Source organism: Otolemur garnettii, unplaced genomic scaffold (assembly GCF_000181295.1).
Source record: "Otolemur garnettii isolate 467f Iridium unplaced genomic scaffold, OtoGar3 scaffold00018, whole genome shotgun sequence".
Taxonomy (NCBI): Eukaryota; Metazoa; Chordata; class Mammalia; order Primates; family Galagidae; genus Otolemur; species Otolemur garnettii.
The window spans coordinates 23569244-23578152 of NW_003852413.1; positions in this window are offsets into that span (position 1 = coordinate 23569244).

Below are 8909 nucleotides of genomic sequence, written 5' to 3' on the forward strand. Positions count from 1 at the left end.
AGCCTGCCAAAAACAACAATGATGGTTGCAACCAAAAAATAGCTGGGTGTTGTGGCAGGCGCCTGTGGTTCCAGCTACTTGAGAGGCTGAGGCAGAAGACTCACTTGAGCCCAGGATTTGGAGGTTGCTGTGAGCAGTGATGCTACAGCACTCTACCCAGGGGGACAACTTGAGGCTCTGTCTCAAAAAAACAAAAACAAACAAACAAACAAAAAATAGCCAGGCATTGTGGCGGATGCCTGTAGTCCTAGCTACTTGGGAGGCTGAAGCAAGAGAATCACTTAAGCCCAGGAGTTAGAGGTTGCTGTGAGCTATGATGCCATGATCAAGCCAAAATGGCAAGATCACTCTCTGCCCTCAAAAAACTCCGCCTGGCGAGGGAGATGGTATATGAATAAGTAAGTCTAAGAAGTGTACAAGTAACCTGAGAGATGTCTATACGGGGCACTATGGAGACCCAGAGGCACAAGAGGATGACAAAGTGAGACTGTCTCAAAAAAAAAGGAAAAGAAAAATTGAGATAATGAATAGGAAATAACTATGGAACCCAAGGAGTTGGGTGCAAGTGCTGGTTATTGATTTTCTCCTCCCTGCAGACTGAGATTTCCAACAAAGAGCTTCCTTCCCAAAGGCAGAAACCCAGCCCTCCTGCCCCACTGTCTTGCCCAGAAAATGAAACCTTCTCTCCCACAGCATCCTTGTCTGTCTCTGCCTCCCAGGCACCTGAGGGCCAGGAAGATGCTCCTCCTGATGGAAGAGTGAAGAAAATCCCCACTCCCTCCCAGCCACTTCCACCCACACCCTCAATGGCTTGTTGCTTCAAAAGTCTCACCAGCTCCCTTGTGGTACAATTTCATACCTCTCCTGGGCTCAGGCCAGGCCTCTTAAGGAATAGAGAGGGGAAAAGCAGGCTTGATTCCCAGGGGAAAGACAAAGCCCTGCCCTCAAGGAACCCCCAATTTGATGGGCTTGCCCTTGGGATCATTCTATCCGACAGAGGAGACAAAATATTAGTGATAATAAGAGTTAACACAGATATCACGGACCATATGTTGGGCACGGTTCTAAGCACTTCATTCACGTGTGCTTCACACCAACCTCATGAAGTAGGTGCTTTTTTCATCCCTTTTTTAAGACAGGGAGACTGAGACACACACAGAGAGGTATGTAACACACTCAGAGTCACACAGCAAGTAAGTGGAAGAATAGGGATGTGAACCCCAGCAGTCAGACTCCAGAGTCTGTACAATTAACCCCTATGCTTTCCTGCCTTCCAAACAGCTGTCAGAAACCTAAACAAATCCCAACATGGGCAAAAGACAATGATACCGAGTACACACTGGGTGTGGAGGACCAGAGCAGAGGAGGCATTGGTAGAGGCTGGGTCCAGTCCCTCTCCTGATGACCCTGAACCATCCACTGTGCCCATATCAAGTAGGGGAGCTCACCTCCCCTCCATGTTAGCTGACATGTACGTCTCAGGTAGAGCATTCTGCACAGTCCCCTCAGGCCTGGGCTGAGCAATGGTTTAGTATATCTGCCTTCTTGTCACCAGGGCACTATACTTGGAGAGACCAGATTAGGAGAGCCAGACTCTCCAGAGAGACCCCACAGTGCAGAGGGAGGTCTGGTCCTACCCAGCTCCAGAGTGTGGAACCTAGATCTTTCCTTCAGGACACATGGCTCCAGAGATGAACACCCAGGCAGGAGAGGAGGAGGGCAGAGGAGAGCCATCTGCAGTCGGGCTGGCCAGGATCCGGTTTCATATCTCCAGACCAGTCAGCTTTGTGACTACTTCCCCTTCCTCAGCTTCAGTTTTATCATCTGTAAAATGGAGATGGGGAACTCACTGACGTATGAAGCCACTTTCAGCTTGGGCAGCCTAGGGATCTAGGAACTCTGGAGTCTTTTTGTGTGGTCCAAGGCCCCATACAGTCATGGCTCCCAAACCTCCAGAGTCTGTAATGCTTCCAGGCTGATTGGCACTGAGGAGATCGCTTTTGTGTTGGCCAAAGCCTACACATCAGACAAGCCAAGTGAATGATGTTGGGCCCTGTAGAGCTCAGTTACCCACAGAGAGATGATGAGGCTCACCAAAGGGCACACAGCTAGCAAGTAATCTAGCGAAGACTATGCCAAAGATGCCTGTGCCGAGCTGACTTAATGCTGACTCTGCTGCCAGTGGTATCGCCAGCACACAGTGGGTTCAAGACTCACGAGAGGTGGATGTGAGGGGAGAAGAAAAAAGTGAAGCCTAGGAGCATCTCACAGAGGACACTTGCAAGAGCAGAGACACACCCGAGACTCTAGGCACAGAGAACTAGAGGTTGGAGTAGGAAATCGCCTAAAAAAATTTTTTTAAAGAAAGAAAGAAAATAGGAATAAATAGTGCTGGTAGTGCCTATAGCTCAAGCAGCAAAGGCGCCAGCCATATAAGCCTGAGCTGATGAGTTTGAATCCGGCCTGGGCCTGCCAACAATGACAACTACAACCAAAAAATGACCGGGCATTGTGGCGGGCACCTGTAGTTTCAGCTACGCAGGAGGCTGAGGCAAGAGATTCACTTAAGCCCAGGAGTTTGAGGTTGCTGTGAGCTATGACGCCATGGCACTCTACCCAGGGCAATAGCTTGAAGCTCTGTCTCAAGAAAAAAACAGAAAAGGAATAAATAGTGCTATGGTTTGAGTGTCTCCTCCCAAATTCATGTTGAAATTTAATTGCCATTGTGGCAGTATTAAGAAATGGGACTGGGTGGCGCCTGTGGCTCAGTGGGTAGGGTGCCAGCCACATACACCAAAGCTGGTGGGTTTAAACCCAGCCCAGGCCAGCTAAGACAACAATGACAATTGCATCAACAATAAAAAATAGCCAGGCCAGCGTGGCGCCTGTGGCTCAAGTGGCTAAGGCGCCAGCCACATACACCTAAGGTGGGAGGTTCAAATACCCAGCCCGGGCCCGCCAAACAACAATGATGGCTGCAACCAAAAAATGGCCGGGCGTTGTGGCGGGCGCCTGTAGTCCCAGCTGCTTGGGAGGCAGAGGCAGGAGACTCGCTTGAGCCCAGGAGTTGGAGGTTGCTGTGAGCTGTGATGCCATGGCACTCTACCCAGGGGGATAGCTTGAGGCTCCATCAAAAAAAAAAAAAAAATAGCCAGGCCAAGTTGTGGCAGGCGCCTGTAGTCTCAGCTACCTGGGAGGCTGAGGCAAGAGAATCACGTAAGCCCAAGAGTTTGAGGTTGCTGTGAGCTGTGACACTACAGCACTCTACCCAAGGTGACAGCTTGAGACACTGTCTCAAAAAAAAAAAAAATAGGTGGGACTAGCTCAGCGCCCGTAGCTCAGTGAGTAGGGCACCAGCCACATACACCAAGGCTGGCAGGTTTGAAACCAGCTTGAGCCTACTAAACAACAATGATAACTGCAACCAAAAAATAGCCAGGCATTGTGCTGGGTGCCTATAGTTCCAGCTACCCGGGAGGCTGAGGCAGGAGAATAGCTTAAGCCTAGGAGTTTGAGGTAGCTGTGAGCTGTGACACAACAGCACTCTAGTGAGACTCTATCTCAAAAAAAAAAAAAAAAAAAGAGGTGGGACCTTTAGGAAATGATTAGATTACAAGGGCTCTGCTATCATGAATGGATTAACCCTGCTATAGTGGAAGTGTGGTTCCCGATAAAGGGATGAAATTCGTCCCCTTCCATTTCTGTCTTGAGAGCTCACATCCTCCCTTCTGCCATGGGATAATCTTTGGCAGATGACAGCACCGTGCTCTTGGATTTTGCAGACTCCAAAAACATGTGCCAAATAAACTTTTAGTGTTTATAAATTATCCAGTTTGTGGTACTCTGTTACATCAGCAGAAAGGGGACTAAGACAAGTAATATGTTTTGAGAAATCAGGATAAATGTTACCCTTGGGGAGTAAAGTGGAGGTGGTCCTTAGGGGTATGGGTAATATTTATTATTTAGTTACATGGTGTATTCACTATGTGAACATCTATTGAACTAACCATTTGTTATGTCTGCACTTTTTGTTGTATATTATACTGCAATCTTTTAAAGAATAAAACTTTTTTTTTCTTTGCTCATTTTTTAAAGAGTGCTGGCTCTCCAATCAGCCTGCCTGGGCTGTATTCCTAGCAGTAGATTCAGGATAAGTTCACCTGTGCTTCAATGTCCTCATCTATCATAGTAAGAGGATGTTAGATAGTGCGGCTATGATAGTTAAATAAATGAATTCATGTAAAACACTTAAAATGCTGCCTGCCACATATTAAGTGCCCAATGAGTGTTAGTTATTAGCCATGACCAGGCAAGTGAGTGAGATTAAGAGCCTGGAGCCAAAACGCCTGCACTGAATCCTGGATTTGCCATTTACTAGCTCAATGACTTTGGCAAAGTAATACCCTCCCTCTTATCCTCAAATGCCCTTAGTCGTAAAAGAGGGATAATGCCAGCCCAGCCTGAGAGGGCTATGCCAAAGCCTGTTAAGATAATGTGTGTAAATCACTTAACACAGTGCCTGGCACGAGTAAGGCTCAGTATATGTTAGCCATAATGACCGCTGATCACCATGGTAACTCTATAAACCCATTTTATAGATGGGGCTCCAAGTAGCAAAAAGACTGGCTTTTACTGATCACACTCAACTAAATGTAATTTAAAGCCATTTATGGGAAAGCAGAGCCTGTGCACCATTCACACCCATCATCCAACAGGCACCCCTGCCCCACCTCCCGAGGCAATACAGGCTTAGAAAGTTTTCCCCAAACCCAGACAGCACCTTTCCTCCTGCCAGGCAGTCCTGCTACCACTGAAGCTCCAGTTGTCACGTTCTGTGTGCCCAGATGTGGTTGTGTCTTCCCTACTGGTACAGCTCTAGTGTCAACCTGACAGTTCTGGTACCTTCAGTCAAGGCGTTGGGGATGCAGCCTGGACCCCAAATATCTAATCTCAGCTATGGGAAGAAAGGGTTTCAGAGAGAAGCCACAGTATCCACCATGCTTTCCACCTCTTCTGCTGCGGTCTCCTGTTGTCCTTGGTCTGAGAAAGGTCCTTAAGATGGCTGGACTTGAGGGCAGGAGAACAGGAACAAGGCCCACCTTGCCTAGAGCTCTTAATCCACACAGCCTCCATCTTCTCTCCAGAAATCTGGATTCACTCCCTCAGCCCTCAACATTTCCAGAGACTTGATGTTTGGAGCCAGCAATCCTCAAGATCTGCGCAGCCTGTTTCTTACCCCCACCCAGTCATGATGATCTAAAGAGTAGCATAAGTTGGGCCCCAAACCAGGGGAAAGCCAGACAGCCTGAAACGGGGAAGAGCTTTTCCCCTAGATTGAGATGCAGAAGCTGTAGGACAGAGAGCACTGACTGATCTTGCAGTCAGAGCCATGGGTTCAAATCCAGCTCTGCCATTATTAGCCTTGCACTGTGCGCTTGGTTCTTCACCTTCATAGACCTCAGTTTTCTCATCTGTAAAATGGGGGTGCCTCTTGTTTCATTGCAGAGAGGTGTTAAGGGAAATCAATGAGGCTATTTTTTGTTTTGTTTTGTTTTTTACTGAGGCTGTTTATAATCCAGAAAGCAGGTTATAAGTTGGTGGCATCATTATTATGACCGTTTTAAATCTCCTTTGATTCTATGATCCTATGACTGACTTAGGGCAGAAGGATAGAGGGGGAGAAGGCCAAGAGAGGGAGGGTCAGAAACATGCAATAAGACAGAGAGATGGAAAAGCAGAGAAGGATGAATAGATGTGATTACATGAAAAAATTTGGAGAAATGAGAGAAATTTTGAGACAGATATGAAACCAAAGATCCCAGTCTAGACGCCCCCTCTGTGTTCACTCATTCATTCATTTATTCATTCTTTAGAGGAAGGAATGAGGTGGTTTCTGTCAAGCTGAGCCAAGTCTCAGAGCCCACATTTATCCTCCAGGCCTGCTCCTAGCAGCACCCAAGAACCCTCTGTGGGCAATGGACTGGAGGATGAGTCTCGGCAGTTCTAGGTACCCCCTTCCTCAAAACGGGCCCCTGGGTTCAGATTCCAAAGTCAGAGGTGGGGACACAGCTGCCCAGAATGCTGGTCCCCTGCCCCTATTCCCACCTGGCTCCCCTCACTAAATGGGAGTTCTCCCCTATGCTTTTAGGGCCACACTGATGTTCACCTCCCAGTAGCTGGCCTTTACCTGGGCAAATAAGCAAGCAATCAGGGACAGGGGAGGGAGAGAAGGGTCTAGAGCCTGAAAATGTGAGATAGCCAGGGAAACAGATGGACACTAGGTAGAGATACATAGCACCCACCCTGTCCTACCCCTCTCTTCCTACCCTCATGCCTCCCAAGGACCTCATCCGGGATTTCTGCCAATTTCAGAGCTGAGAGAAAGTAACTGGTCCAGGTGGCCCCATCCCCCACTATATTAGGAGGTGTAACTGGCTTTCTCATCCCATCCTCCAGGCCAGCTTGCTGCCCCATTGCAGTCACCTACATTACACTGGCCTCTGGGCCTTGATTTCCCCATTTGTATGATGAGGAGGTGGGACTTAGTGATCTAAGAACCAGACTAGTTCTCACCTTTCTCTCTTTCATGTGCTCCCAACCTATCTTCTGGATGTGTCTGCCCTGCTGTGCCTCCTGAGTGTCAGGCAAGTGCCAGCCAGGTCCTGAGAACTTTATCTAGAGACTTCGGGACCCTCTGGATGAGTTGAGGAAACAAAAGAAACTGAGAAGCTGGAGACAGAAAACCCACTCATTCCCACTTCTATCTCTACTATTACTTCCAACAGGCAGAGCAAGGGAAGAATAGTGCCTCAGGACAGAATGGGCCCCTGGATTTCTTGATTTAAAAAAAGGGTTTGGAGAACCCAAGACTCCCTCTCCCCTGGGATCCCTGGCCTTCCAGCACACCCTGTGACCTCAAATTAACCCTACCTTTAGAGGGAGCAGTTAGGCCAGAGGTGAGGAGGATGGTATGCAATTGGTGGGAGGTAGGTGGTGAGTAGATGGTGGGTGAATAAATGGGTGAGTGAGGAAGAAGGCTAAATGGTGGGTGGGACTGAATGGATGGTTTGTGGGTAATAAGTAGGTGGTGGGTGGATAAGAGGTGACGGCAATCTTTGGATGGAAGGGTGGTTGAGGGTCCTCTGAACAAAGGGTCTCAAGTAAACATGGGATTGGAGTCTCAAACTAAGAACCCAGAACCCAGATTCCTCCTGAGAAATCTCTATCTATATACCAAGTACTGGGATAGGTCCTGGAACCCAGTAGACAATACCTGATTCTATGGGTGATTCAACTAATCCCCCACCCACAGGACCATCTTGGATTTCCATAAGTGATCTCAAAGCCATGGACATATTCTCATGTACACTTTCTACTTCCAACAGAGCCCTTGGGCTTGAACTCATTGCCTTCCCTATAAGAGGCTCCCACCTTCAAATATATATCCCCATCTCTGTGATTCACCTCCAGCCCTCTTGTCTCTCCTTCCAGGAGCAAGGTAGAACTGGGTCTCTGATCTCCTGGCTGCCCAGGATCTCTAGGAACCCTCAGGACCTCAGATCTACTCTGGACCTTAGATCTACCCCCAAAGGGGTCCCAGGACCAACCCCAATACCCAGGAGTTTATGGGTTCTCAGGAACCATGGGGACACCAGGCCTTGCTGGACCCCAGAGCTACTCTGAGCCCCTGGGATTGCTGGGCCCAGACAAGCTCCCAAAAATCTATGGAGCTCTAGGACTAGTGAGACCCCTGGACCAGAGTCTCTTCCAGGACAACCAGTATAACTGAGACTACAGGTGAGAAGTAGCCACCTACCCTACCAGCCCACTCCTCTGGCCCAGCCCTTACTTCTCTATCTCAAGCCCTCCTGAAAACTTCCCCAAATGCCCCTTGTACCTTCTCTCCAGAGACTGCTCACTTATCTGACATTGTAGCCGTTTCTCCAATTGTCCTGCAGCTGCAACTACAGTACAAGTTACTGGACATTGACAACAGTGCCTTTCTTTCCTCCTCTTCCCTTTATTTCTTCAGTCTCTTCCTTCCTCCCCTTCTTTAGCACCCACTCCCCCATCCTTCCCTGCATCTTTCCTACAGCAAATGCTGCTCACAGGGGTGGCGCCTGTGGCTCAAAGGAGTAGGGCGCCAGCCCCATATGCTGGAGGTGGTGGGTTCAAACCCAGTCCCGGCCAAAAACTGCAAAAAGAAAAAAAAAAATTTATAAAAAAAAAAAATGCTGCTCACATGTAAGACGCCATGTTATCAGAAACCAACCCATAATAGATGCTCAGTAAAGCCTGTTGGCTCACTGGCCCTATACCCCATCTCCCTGGGTTATACCCTTGTGGGTATTGTGCCTTCCACTGAATTCCCAGGGGATGCACCAAACTGCCGGTATGGTGTGGTCCCCAGCTTCCACAGGGGTGCAAGCAGAGGCACATGTGGACCTTTCCCTACACTTAGGTAGGGGCTTTACTTTGCCCAGCCACTTTGCCAAAGTCCAGGCACTCCTGCACAAGGAGTCTGTAGCTGGGTATGTTGCCCACAGGTGGACGATAATAGTACTAATAATACCATTCACAGAGTGCTTCCAGCAGGGTGGACACTGTACTAGGTGCTGAGGATACACACCAAAGAAGCAGGCAAATTCTCACCTCCAGGCTTGGCGCCTGTGGCTCAAGCGGCTAAGGCGTCACCCACATACACCTAAGCTGGCAGGTTCGAATCCAACCTGGGGCCCACCAACAACAATGATGGGTACAACCAAAAAATAGCTGGGCGTTGGGCGGCACCTGTGGCTCAGTGAGTAAGGTGCCGGCCCCATATACTGAGGGTGGTGGGTTCAAAACCGGCCCCCGCCAAACTGCAACAAAAAAATAGCCGGACATTGTGATGGGCACCTGTAGTCCCA